This window comes from Nycticebus coucang, chromosome 17 (genome assembly GCF_027406575.1).
Source record: "Nycticebus coucang isolate mNycCou1 chromosome 17, mNycCou1.pri, whole genome shotgun sequence".
NCBI classification, from domain to species: Eukaryota; Metazoa; Chordata; class Mammalia; order Primates; family Lorisidae; genus Nycticebus; species Nycticebus coucang.
In genome coordinates, this window is record NC_069796.1 from 48,282,104 (window position 1) to 48,296,522 (window position 14,419).

Below are 14,419 nucleotides of genomic sequence, written 5' to 3' on the forward strand. Positions count from 1 at the left end.
GAAAAGCTCCATCCTCTCTTTTCTCTCTTCAAAAAATAAGAGAGCCCACAATTATTCCATTTTTGTAGGAAAACAAACCTACATAGTCTAGAAATTCTTGATTCATTAAAATAAATTGTGGGTTATAGTTTAGTGTGAGCTGATGTTCTCAAGAAACTGCTGGCAACAGCCCAGATTCCTCAACCTCCACTCCATGCTGAACACAGTACCTGCGCAACACCATCAGGAGGTCAGGAATATTCAGTAGTTTAGACATAGATCTATGGGTCATGTTCTGGAAAAGGCTCAGAAGTTGAAACTGCTTAAGGGTTAAGATATAGATCAGCAGTAAAGAATAGGGAAGTTAAAGCTTACCCCCGAGGTATTGAACCATTTATTTTTTACTTTATAATCTTATGATAATATTTTCTTTCTTTCCATTATTTACTCAATTCACTGACATTGCAAAACTTCTTTGTTTTCCTATCTATAATTAACTTTGTATGTTCCCTGTGTCTTGCACTTATGGTTTTTTCCTGGTTCAATAAAAGACCCTTGAAGTTTTTGTTCAGGGCAGCACTTGCCTCTCTGAGTGCTGTCATGGGAAGCTACTTACCTCTCTGAGCCTAATCTGTTATTCCTTTGAAAATAACTGAGTGTAGGAGTTTACATTTCACATCATCCCCTCACCATTCCCTCCCTAAGAGCAGAATGACAACAATAAATGTGTGAAACTCCTGCACTGGTTGAGAGACAGAACATAGACAGGAAAAGGAAGAAGTCCAGGGGGGATCCTGGGAGATGACTGTGGGTGTGACAGAATGGAAATAATCACTTGAATTTCCACATGAGAACAGAAGTGTTTCAGGAGAAGTGTGAAACCTGGTCATAGCCCAGGCAGAGGTGGAACTGTAACAATAACTATTTCAGGTTTAGTGATCACATGTACCAGGTGCCACAAATATATTTTGTTTGCTTTATCTCAATCTTCTCCATAGTCATCACCTCTTACCATTGCCACCCCCAGTTTATAGAAGAGGAAGTTAAATCATACAAAGCAACTAACTTATATAAATTAGTAGTTTATAAAGGAGCTTGAAATTTAACTCAGATTATCTTGCTTCTAACCACAACTTATATTGTCTATAAACCTAATGTAACTAGAAAAAAGGAGGATAGGCAGAGTTCATTACAAGAGATTTTCAAAAATGTACAGACTCTCATCCTCTTAAATATCAGTCTCTTCTTTAGAAAAATATTCTTCCTAATGGGCTAATAGTGTTATCAAAATAAAATTTTGTTTTCAAAATTCAAAAAGCAGTCTTCAAATAGAAGCTTAGTTTTCCTGCTTACTTTTGAGATACGTGTATTTGAAATAAATCTGCCAATACTCCTTTAGCAAAATTTTTTTTAGAATGGATCTAAAATTGCATCTGATCCAGAATTGGTCTGTTTTTGATCCCCAAATCTATTTTTTCTCTATGAAATGGTAAGAAATATTTTTGGAGCAAAAGCAAATAAAGTATATTGATTTGTGTAACATATATTTATTAGATGCCTACTCTGTGTTATTTGCTGTCTTAGTAAGTGGCCAGATAAGTCTCATAAAGTTCACATTCCAATGGCCTTGTTCAAAGGTTAAGGGAAGAAATAGCAGCAGTGATGTGATGCCAGAAGGCTCACTTAAGAAAATTTGGCTGAGCCTGGAATAGCAAGAAGACAAAGAGCATGAGAAAGCTGGGGAAGGGGCTCCAACACTGGAACCGCAGTGCCCGCCTTGAGAAGAGAGCTGCCAGATGTGCTAGGAGAAGTCAACCCCTGAGTTGAAAACAGAGAGATTCCAAGGACCCACTCATGTCTTATCAGTATTACCTGGCAGTATGATAGAAGTCTAGGGCTCATTTCAATGTTATTATGAGCCTTTAAAAGGGTTATTTTTCAACACTGAACACTTTGAACTATAGCTTGGCTCCTCTAGATGCAATTCCAGAACACAATTTGTCTCAAAACACTTTCTCAGATTTTCATCTGCCCCCTAACTTTCTAGGCCATTGCTCTTTGGAGCATGAGTCAGGCAGTACTGGGAGCTTGTTAAAAATGCAAAATTATTTATCTCACCTCAGAAATTCTAAATCAGATTCTGCATTTTTGTCAAGATCTGTAAAAGATTTTAAGCACATTACAGTTTGTGAAGCATCAGTTTAGAATTTAGAAGACCCATTTAAAAAAAAATAAGTGAACTACTGCATCTTGATTCTTGTTACTCTTCCATTTTTCCTTATCTTTAGTAGTTCCTGAAGCAATATTAAATCTTCCTGTCACTTCCTTACAAAACACTGATGTCCCTTCTCTTCTCCAACTCCAGTTTCAGCTGATGCCTAGCACTGTCTCCTTGTACCTTCTGAACCATTTTCAATTTTCAGATGCAGCCCTTCATGTTCTTAGGTCCTAGTAGCCTTGACTGCTTCTGTCTCCTCCACATTCCCCTCTTCCTGTCATTTCTGATTTTTTTTAACTTCTTGGAGACATACATTCTTCTTTCCTTGACTCATATCCCATCAGAAGATTTCTTGGTTTATTTTTCTTCTTGGCCTTCAGTGACCATCAGCTGACTCATTTTCTTAGCTGTCCTGTTTCCTTTGAGTCTCTTGTCTTAGGCTCACTCCTTATAGTGACTCTAGATTCCTGTTTTCAACTGGACCAATCCTGCCTACCAAGCTTCTGTCAGCATCTTGAGTTTGACCTAAGTTTTCTCCTCCTGTGCTTCCACCACCTCAACTCCATTCACTATGAGCTGGAATGGAATGATCCATTCATTATGGCCTATGTGTTCTTTCTTTGTTTTTTCTTGCTTTGTTACTTCCATCATTCTGTCTCTTATGTGGTTCTTATTTGTTTAGCTATTCCTTGACTGCAACTGGCTTTTATTTCCTCAGTTGTCACCTTATGAGGACCTAGACTTCAGCTTCATACATACATTGGAAATTTTGGGACTCTCATTGACTATCTCTGTATCCAGGCTTGTCCTATCCACTTTGAATTTCTACTTTGTTTTCTAGCTCTTTACATATTTGTGGATGTCTATCCTCTATGCTGTCCTTACTACATCAACTTCTCCTCTTCCTAAATGCTATTTCTCTTCCTAAAGATGATTTTAAAAGTACCACATCTTCTCTATGGCTCTTCTTGTTTTGGTGATCTAGCTCTCTTCAGTTACTTTACAATTGTCAGTTAATCTCACTGGGCAGGTCTGCCTCCTTCCTCCAACACATATGTACATTTTTCTTCAGCTGCTCTTTACTCCTCAGATGTTCACTGATTATGCCTACTCCTATGTAAAGAATCACATCCACTTCCTAACATTGTTTGTCATATCTCCTCCACCACTGTGTATCGACCAAGCACATTCCATAATTTGTATCCCACTCATTTCTTCATCCTTTTTTTCATCTCCCTCTGATATACTCCTATGGTTATAATCTCTTGCCCTTGCTTATCCACCTGAGTTGTCCTGATGTTCCTGCCAATTGTCAGAACCTATTCTCATGAACTCAAATTTGCAAGAGTTCTAGCACTCATTGTGGTGTTCTAGGAGATTCAACTCATAGGGAAGGTAAAGGAGACCTGACTACTAACCAACTGAAGGCAGTGGAAGCTGTACTTGAAGATTCCCTCTTCTTTTCCAGCAGTCTCCTGATCTGTGGCCAGGTGAAGTATCTGGACCTGCTGTGTCAAGCCCTGCTTGTTCTCCTATCATGTTCACCAGAGGCATGTCCTGCGGGAACCAAGGAATGGGGGTGTCCCCTTCCCCCATCTGGAAGAGCAGGCTGGCTGCATAGAGTACAGGAGCTGCCTTCATAAAATATTGATTTTTTTTTTCCTGCTGATCTCCTTCACACTGCATATTTATTTGCTAACCAGCTCTTTCTCCTAAGAAGATCACCTTCCTGTTATGTGTATCTTAGATTTGTTTTGTTTCTGGCACATACACACATGTCCATTTCCTAAACTACTCACATATCCCACATACTCTCATACCCAGTAATAATCCCTAACTGAATTGGCCAAACTACAAAGGTTGAGGGCATAGTCCTTCACAGGCTGCCCTAAGTTCTGACACCAACTATAAATTCCTTTGGTTTCTATAACCATCATGTTCAATTATTTACTATAAAAATTAGTCAAAGGAAAAAACATAGGGTAGGGGCAGATCAAAGCTTACTTTGTCCTCTTCCTATGGAATCAGGATGTATTACTTTCTGTGTGGCATCATGTGTAACAATACATGTGAAATACTGCCAATCAGGGAAGTTTCCTAAGCCAATCAGGGAAGTTTTCATAAGTCTTGGTGTCCAGAGTTTGTATGAGGGCTTTATTATATAAGCATGATTGCTTGATTGACTCCATTATTTAATTCAATTTCCAGGTCAATTGGAGTCCCCACCCTAAATCACATGGTTGGTCTTTCTGGTTTAGCCAGCTCTACCCTACACTGCCAGGTGTGGTCAGCCCCTCCCCAAGATCAGGTATGGCCAGCTCATACTCTAAACAAAGACACTCCTTTCAAGTGTGACATAAATTACATCCCAGAAGTCAAGAACAAAGGCTATCCTCTTTGGGGCTAAGCCAAATTTTTAACTGTATCGTATTCTCTAATGCTACCATGTCCAATCCATTCCCATGTAGAATTACATTATAAATGGTTAAATGTAGCTAATTAGCAAATTCAATATTTCATATAGTTATCATTTTTTTGGTAACAGTATAAAACATCCACTTTCTTTACATTTTAAAATAATACAATATATCTTCATTAACTATAGTCACCTTGCCATACAATAAACTGTTCAATTTTATTTCTCCTATCTAATTGTAATTATGTACCCTTTGACCACCATCTTTCCATGCCCCCTGCTTCCTAACCACCTTGTCCTCTGGAAATCACCATTCTACTTAACATTTCCATGTGATCAACATTGTTAGATTTGACATATGAGTGAACTGATAAAGTGGTATTTTTATTTCTGTCCCTGGCTTATTTCACTTAACATAATGTGACCCAGTTCTATCCATGATGTTTCAAATGGCAAGATTTTGTCCTTTTTAATGACGTGTATACCATTGTGTATATACACTATGTATTTTTTAATCATTCGTATGTTGATAGACCTTTAGGTTGATTTTATATGTTGACTATTATGAATAGTGCTACAATAAACATGGGACAGCAGATATCTCTTTGACATACTGATATCAGTTCTTTAGAATATATGCCCAGCAATGGAACTGTTGGATCATTTTTAAGTTTTTGATCAACCTCTGTTCTGTAGTCCATAATGGCTATAATAATGTACATTCCCACCAACAATGTATAAGTGTTCCCTTGTATCCACACCCTCCACAGCACTTGTTATCCTTTGTCTTTTTGACAATGGCCAGTTTAACCAGAGTGAGGTGATATTTCATTGTGGTTTTGATTTTCATTTCCTTGATTAGTGAAACTGAAACTGAGCCCTTGTTTCATATTCCTGTTCTATTTTGTTTCTATATGCAGGTAATATCTTTTTCCATTCCTTCACTTTTAGCCTACATGTATCCTTTCAGGTAAAGTAAGCCTCTTATAGGCCTTATATAAATGGGTCTTGCTTCTTAAAACCACTTATCTATCCTATGTCTTGGAATTGGAAAATTTAATACATTTACATTGATAGGTAAGGACTTGCTACTGCGATTTTATTAATTGTTTTCTAGGTTGTTTGTATACACTTTCTTCCTGCTTTTCTTTCTTATGCTCTTCCTTTATGATTAAGAGTTTTATGTAGTAGTATTTTTTATTCCTTATTTTTGATTTTTACTGTATCTTTTATATGTTTTTTTCTTTGTGGTTACCATGGCATTTATAAAAAAATAATATTTTTTTATTTTTTAAGTCCATGCACCTATAATAAACTCATTTTTAATAAATAACATCTATTGGAGAAAAGACAGTATCATCAATAAATGGTGCTAGGGAAACTGATATCTATCTGCAGAATGAAACTATACCTTCATCTCTTGCCATATAAATAAAAATGGATTAAAGACTTAAATCTAAGATCTGAAACTTTCATAAAATAAAACATTGGGGAAACATTCCAGAACATTGGTCTAGATAAAGATTTCTTGAGTAATACACAAAAGCATAGATAACCAAAGCAAAAATGAACAAATGGGATTATGCTAAGCTAAAAACTTTTTGCACAGCAAAGAAAACAGCCAACAAAGTGAAGAGACAACCCACAGAAAGGAAAGAAATATTTGCCACTACCCGTCTGAATTAATAACTAGAAAATGTAAGGAACTCAAACAATTCAATAGGAAAAACAAATAACTCAATTAAAAAATAAGCAACAGATTTTTGTACATATATTTTTCAAAAGAAGACACATATAGCGTGCAGGTATATGAAAAAATGATCAGCATCAGTAATCATCACGAAAATACTCAAAACTACAATGAGATACCATCTCACTCCAGTTAAAATGACCTTTATTTAAAATATAGGCAATATTTAGTACTGAAGAGGATGTGGAGAAAAAATAACTCTCCTATACTCTTGGATGGAATGTAAATTAGTATAATCACTGTGGATAGCAGCATGGAGTTTCCTCAAGAAAGAAAAATAGAACTACTATATGATCCAGTAATTCTATTGCTAGGTATATATATTTTTAAAAAATATTATATTGAAGAGATATCTGCTCTCTTATGTTTATAGAAGTGCTATTCATAATAGCCAAGATAGGGAATTAACCTAAGCATCCATCAAGAAATAAATTGATTTAAAAATGTGTTATATATACACAACAGAATATTGCTCAGCCATAAAAAGAATGAAATCCTGTAATTTGCAACATCATAGATGGAATCAGAGGACATTATGTTAACTGAAATAAGCCAGGAATATAAAAACAAATTTTATATATTCTCATGACTATGTGATAGCTAAAAATTTTAAAATTTGTGCTCATACATATAAAGAGTAAATTGATGGTTACCAGATGCTGGGAAGACAAGTAGGGGTTGGAGAGATAATGTGGGCATGATTAATAGCTACAAAGATACACTTAAATAAAATTAATAAGGTCTAATATTTGGTAGCACAATAGGGTGATTATAGTTAAGAATAATTTACTATATATTTAAAAAATAACTACAAGAGTCTATTGGAACGTTCCTAACAAAGAAGTAGTAAGTGCATTAGGTGATGGATACTCCAGTTACCTTGATTTAATCAGTATGCATTGCATACTTGTATCAAAACATCACATACACCTCATAATTATTCATAATCATCATACACCCATAATAAAACTAAATAAAAATTTAATTTAAAAATAAATCTTAAAGTTTTAAATAGTTACTTTAAACTGATAGCAGCTGAAATTTGATCACAAAAAAGAGAAAAAAAACACTACTCTTTAACTTAACTCTCTCTACATTTTGAATTTGTGATGTCACAATTTACATGTTTTTTATATTGGATATGTCTTAAGTGACTATAGTCACTATTATCGGTATTAGTTTTATCTTTTAGCCCTTATGCTAAAGATATAAGTGAGTTACATACCACCATTGCAATATTAGAATATTCAGGACTTAACTGTGTACTTGACTTTTATCAGTAAGTCATATTTTTTTAACGTTTTTTGTATTACTCATTGTTGTCCTCTTCTTTCATCTTAAAGAACTCACTTCAGCATTTCTTGTAAGACATGCTACACCCCCTGGTAGGGGGTGATGATTTTCTTAGCTTTTGATTGTTCAGGAAAGTCTTTTATCTGTCCTTTATTTCTGAAGAATGGCTTTGCATAGTATCATTTGTTGAAAGTTTTTTTCTTTCAGCTTTTGAATATATCATCCCACTCTTTCCAGGTCTGATGGTTTCTGTTATTAGGAATATTGGAGCTCCCTAGTAGATATTTTCTTCTTTTCTCTTGATACTTTCAGAATACTTTCTTTGTTTTTGATTTTTCACAATTTGATTATTATATGTCATGGGATCATCTGATTTGAATTAAATCTGATGAGAGACTTTTGACCTTCTTGTACCTGGATACTTATATCTCTCTCCATGTTTGAAAAATTTTATGTTATTTTTTTAAATAAGCTTTCTACCACTATTTCTTTCTTTACTCCCTTTTAAACATCAGTGATCCATAAAATTTTTTTTGAGGTTATCCTACAGATTGTGTAAGCTTTTATCATTTCTTTGTATTGTTTTTTACCTCTGATTTTATATTTCTAATGAACTTACCTTTGAGTTCACAGATTCTTTCCTATACTTGATTAATTCTGATGCTGATGCTCTGTATTGCATTTTTATTTTGCTCTAGCATTTTTTCTGCTCCAGGATTTCTATTTTATTTTTAAATTATTTCAATCTCTCTGTTAAATGTCTCTAATAAATTTTTGAATTGTTTCTCTGTATTTTCTTGATGTCTGCTGAGCTTCTTTAAAACAGCTTTTTAAAAATTTTTTATCAGGCAATTCTTTCATTTCCATCTTAATCACTGGCACCTTATTTTATTCATTTGGTGACCTTATGTTTTCCTGATTGATTTTAAACCTTGTGGCCTTGTTTTAATCTCTGCATATTGACATAGGTAACTAATCTAGTCTTTGCAGTCTGGCTTTGTTTTTGATCATTCTTCAGCATTAAGCCTATCCAGAGATTGAAGGCAAGTTGCCTATTGAGGTCATTAAGCCCATTATCATTTTAGCCACTACAGTGCGGTGGATACCCTAAAACCAGAACTGCTATAGCTGAAATCTCAAAGCCCATGGCCGCAAAGACCAGCACAGCACGGGGGTGTACCCAAAGCTCATGGCTACTATGTCTGCCTGCCACTTAAATTTATTAGTGGCCACTGTAGTTGGCCGGAGCTAATGTGGCCAGTTCTCAAGTTCTTCTCATCAGGGCCACAGGTCCCCATTTTGTTCCAGGGTTGGTTGAGAGGCTCTACCCACAAATATTGGCCTAGTGTCAGGGACTACAGTAGTTTTCCCAGCTACAATGTTTTTCCCAATGGTGTCAGGGACTACAGTGTTTTTCCCACCCAATGTTACTATGGTGGGCCCCGTACCACATTCCAAGGAAAAGTCCTATGTTCACTTGCCTTTCCTTCCCCCATGTGGATGGTTTCTCTCTTCACACTGAGCTTCCTAGGGCTAGGAGAGATGTTATACAGGCAATTCGGGGACCAAAGAGACACACATAGCACTAAGTTTCACCTGAAGTGCCAAGACCAGCATAGCACTGGGGTTCATATAAGACTCACGGAAGCTATGGCTTACATGCTGCTGTGGTTTATTTGGAATTCTAGGCCATGACATTTGGCTGGTGGTAAGGTGGATGTAACTTGAGTCTACTACACCAGACCCCAGGATTCTGTCTGGAGCTGGTGTAGGTCTGAAAGCTCTATCTGCAGGTACCAGCCTGGTATCAAGAGCTGAGAAGTTCTGCCTGGTACTGGGTTTAACTATGGCAAGCCAAATACTGTGTTCCAAGGACATAAGCCTATGCTTATTTTCCTTCCCTTTCCCCAAGCAGATGATGTCTTTCTTCATGCTGTACTGCCCAGGGTTGAATGAGGGGTGATGTGGGCTATGCAAAAAAGGTCACTTCTATGGTCTTCTATGCATCTTTTCTTCTAATTCATCTTATTATTGCTTTTAATTTTTTGTAGAGAAGGGTCTCACAATGTTTTCCAGGCAGGTCTCAAACTCGTGCCCTCAAGTAATCCTCCCACCTTGGCCTTCCAAAATGCTGGGATTATAAGTATGAGCCATGACATCTGGCCTTATTATTTTTTTAAAACCAAGTGCTATGATTTTTTAACTGATTTCTTTAGCTTTTCTGAAGATTTTTTTTTTATGCCTTCAATAATTGCTCAAATTTAAGTACCTATCATGGGTGATGATTACTGGACAGTCCTACTCTGCTATGTTGTTCCACCCTTTCCTAATAGACATGATTTTACTAATTAGACCTCATGGGTGTGTGTGTATAAAAAAATCTATATCCAGATAGTCTGAGGTCAGCTAGTAACAACAAGAATCAACAGGAAGAAAAAATAGTTGTCTTGTCCATTTACATCATTTTGTTTTATTATTGCAGTTATTCATAGTAGTTTCAGTGGCTAAAAGAGAACCAAATGCAACCAAATCATAGGATCCTTGGATGTGCTAACTCCCTGTTCCCAAGAGATGTAGGAAACAAGGTCTTATCAGTTACAAGGTCAAAATGCAAATATCCTGATCTTTGTATCACTGTGCTCCAGTGGATGCATGGGCATGATCAGAGTAGGAGCTACATCAAAAAAAAAAAAAGGAGAAGAGATGGAACATGAAAGGGCCATAAAGGGAAGGGAGATGAAGACAGACAAAAGACTAGAGAGCCACTTCAGCCAAATCCAGACTCGTGATTTTTTTTTTTTTTTAATTGTTGGGGATTCATTGAGGGTACAATAAGCCAGGTTACACTGATTGCAATTGTTAGGTAAAGTCCCTCTTGCAATCATGTCTTGCCCCCATAAAGTGTGCCAGACTCATGATTTTAAAAACTGTCGAAAGGTGGCAATGAGAACACTGGGCAGCGTGTTTGCTGGGTGGCTGGGTGTCAAGAAGGAAGAAGTATGGGGGGCAAGCGGGGGGGTGGCGTTGAGGGTGGACTGTAGTGCAACAATAAGGAGGGAAAACAAAATCAAGCAGGAGCATCCCAACCCCTCCTTCCCACCTCACTTCTCAGCCTTGCTTATTCTTCTGTATATTAGCATTTTTTTAATATATTTTTAACTTGAAAATCTGTTGCACAATTCTTGGCTAATTGCACTAGATGTGGGGGAAACAGAAAGCTCATAAAGAAAGGGCTGCCCTAACATTGCTCTTTAGATATGGAAGTAGCAGACAGGACGGGAACTCTAGGCTCCTAGCTCTCAGTCAACCTCTCTCCCTACTGGAACACTCCCTCTTTCCACATGATCCTCACACATAAAAATGCTGTGCTATCAGATCCTTCTGCTGCTCATTTAAAACATCAGCTACTCTTCCTTACTGCTGTGATACCACCAGTTATACTCCTATTATTTCAATGTCCAGTGTTTCCAAATCTACCCCTTAGATTTAGATTTCAAGGCAATACACCAGAGTGATTAAAAAGCATTGACTTTCTACTCTGACCTAGCCACTTCTCTAATTTCCCTTGTCTCGGCTTAATAACAGGGAGAATAACAGTCTCTAGTTTGTAAGATTAAACCTTAAGTCATGCAATGCATATAGCAGATGTAGCACAGTTCTAACACAGTAAGAGCTTGATAAATGTTGATATTTTACGGTACCATTTCATTCCTATAGGCACTATTCCATTCCTGGATTACTGCCCAGCTATGGTGCTAGCTTTACTCTTTTCCTTCAGCTAACTGATCTGGTTTCCTTTCCGTGCCTACTCCAATTTAGTTTTCTCACTCTTCTTTAAAGTTCTAATGCATCATTCTGCTCTTCTAAAATCTAGTGCTAACTTTGTCTAGTGACCATTAATCTACACCCATTTTTGACTATCTGACACATTCCCATCAATGTCTACCTAAGCTACATTTCCCTTGTAGCACTGCAAATCTAGTAGGGGAGAAATTCCTAATAATCTCAAACTTGTACTTACTTCATTTTTAAGTTTTTCTGCATTAATATTTTACAGAAAACCTTCCTTTTTGGGAATGGATCCACTGCCATAGTGATTCTCTCTTACAATTCTTCAAATTCCTACTCCCACCCCAACTTTGCAGGAATATAAGGAGGAATGAACAAACTTCCCTCAGCCTGAAATAGACTGCTTTTTATCTTCACAAGTCTTCATCCCTAATTTCTAAGTTTTCTCCATAATTTTCTATGTTCAGTTTGAAATTTTCTTCTCCATTTGAAAAGGAACCAAAACCCAAAGCATCCCCATACCTGGTCCCCTAACCTTACTTTTTCTCACCCTAGTCAATAGAGAGAACTTTATCTCCACCAATCCCCTCTTTTTTTTTTTATTTTGGCCAGGGCCAGGCTTGAACCCACCACCCCCAGTATATGGAGCTGGTTCCCTACTCCTTGAGCCACAGACACCACCCTCTCCACCAATCCTTTATTGACTTATCTTTAATTACACCCTGAGAACCAGTATCTCAGCTCTACCCCTGAGAAATTAAATTTGACACTTTGCCTCCTACTTACAGCCTTCATAAACAATTGTTCATATTCCCCATACCTGCTAAGTCCACATTTTGCCTAAATCAGGGGTATCCAACCCATGGCCTGTGGCTGCATGCAGCCCAGGATGACTATGAATATAGCCCAAAACAAAATCATCAGCTTACTTAAAACATTGTGAGATTTTTTTGGTGAAAATCAATTGTGCAGTTCTTTAGCATGAATTTTGTAGACAACAACCTCATGTCACAATGTCTCATAATATAAATACACATATGCTCTTGCTATTGTTTTCCTGTGTGGCTTCAGTTTTATGGCAGTGTGCAACTTCCAGTGTGTTATCTTCCAAGTACAGACAGTCGAATTGACACCATCAGACACTACACGTGTTCGTGGTGACTTGGCAAAGCAACAATTATCAATAATATTTCAACCTACTATTGCAACGTTAGGCCATGAATGCTATTTAGAAGTCCAGTAAGCATTCTTATTTCATTATTAAAGGTACTTCCACACCTCCAGGATGCCTTAAATATTCCTCACCACTTTTTACAATCAGCCCTTCTCCTGGCTCTGCATTGGCAGAGATGATATTGAAGGGTTCAAACCTTGATTTTTATTTTCATGTCAATTAATTTTCATCATAAAATGTAATTACAGTCCCTTATCTACTGTTTTTTAATTGAAGTGTGGCTTCTACAATAATTCACAAAAAAAAAGAACCCAGAAAAAGACAAATTATGAATGAAGGATTATTTAATGAAAAGTGGACAGATGACCACTCCTTTTCTAATGGCAAATAGTAAGGCATTTGGCCTAATTTGTCCTGTCTCCAAAATTAGAGGAAATGGGTTTCATCTGTTCTTTTGATCGTATTAGCCACCCTCCACTGTGTATTTTGACTTACTTCTTCTTATCTTTGGTCTTAAGACATGATCAGTCTAACCTAGAGGTTGCTGGAGCCTCATTTTCTTCCACTCATCTGTCTTTGACTATCAAACATCTTTAAAAAAAGATCCTCTGACCCTATCCTTCCCCATCATCCTAAACGTGTTTTAGTCCTATTCCCACTTCTCTTTGATGAAATTTCATTTGTTATCTGCTGTAAAAAGCTTTCACTGGAAACAATGGATTTTCCTCAGAATTTAGTTTCTTCAAATTTGAATTGCAAATAATTAAACTTATAATTAGTTTTCTTTATTAGAACCTTCACTTTGCTTCTTTTCATCAATATTCGCCAATAATTGGTATCATTGATATCATGATCTTAGGAAGATTGCTTAATTCCTATGAGCCTCAACTTACTGGTAAAATTAAGGTAATAAAAATTCCCTTCTTAATGAGTTGTTATGAAGACCATATTCCATATTATTAGCTACTATTTGTCAAGATCTAATTATGAGCTTGGCACCCTGATACACATACACACACACACACACACACACACACACACTACACACACACACACACCCCACATGCACATATTCATAAAGAATTGTATGTACAGTTGGCCCTTGAACACCTTGAACACTGGGTTTAAACTGTGCAGGTCTTCTTATACAAGGCTTTTTTCCACCTCTACTACCCCTGCAACAGCAAGATTAACCTCTCCTGTTCCTCTTCAATCTTCTCAATGTGAAGACAATGAGGATGAAACCTTTGTGATGATGTACTTCCACTTAATGAATTGTAACTATATCTTCTCTTTCATACACTTTTCTTAATAATGTATTTTTCCTCAGCTTACTTCATCATAAAACAGTATTTTCCCAGAAGCAATATATGAATATAGGTATAATTTGTCTAGTCTGGGTTTAATTACTTCCATTTTAGTAAAATTAAATTTTACTTATTCTACTTAAATTAATTTTACTTCCATTTTAGTAAAATTAAATTTTACTTAATTAATTTTAATTAAATTTAAATTTTTACTTATTTTATATCTAGACCACATGGTTCTTACTTAATTTCTTACTGTATGAAGTTTAGAATTCTAAACAATCCTCACCTATAGGATAAACACAAAAATACTTCTCACCTCAAATAATCAATTTCTTGGTCAGAAAGGAAGTAGCAACCGGCACTGCAGCACCACCCAGGGTAACCAGAACTGCGGCACCAACCAGGGTGTGACCTTGACTTTGAGATGCTCTCAGAACCAACATTGCCTCGGGATGACCTCACAGGAAAGGTGGAGAAACCAATCCTGCCA

The 14,419-nt window shown here is 36.6% G+C and overlaps 1 protein-coding gene across 6 annotated transcripts in view; it reads right to left on the reverse strand.

The window, feature by feature from the left end:
* Window positions 1-14,419, reverse strand: part of LOC128569287 (ovomucoid-like) — an 89,243-nt gene that overhangs the window by 65,131 nt on the left and 9,693 nt on the right. For 2 of the 6 annotated variants that reach the window (XR_008375300.1, XM_053567443.1), the window contains exon 1: window positions 14,246-14,306. The exons of 3 other annotated variants lie outside the window; for them this stretch is intronic. The gene's annotated coding sequence lies outside the window, so the exon portion shown is untranslated. Of the gene's footprint in view, window positions 1-14,245; window positions 14,307-14,419 lie in introns of those variants that run through there. One more of the 6 variants, XR_008375302.1, reaches the window with a different exon arrangement.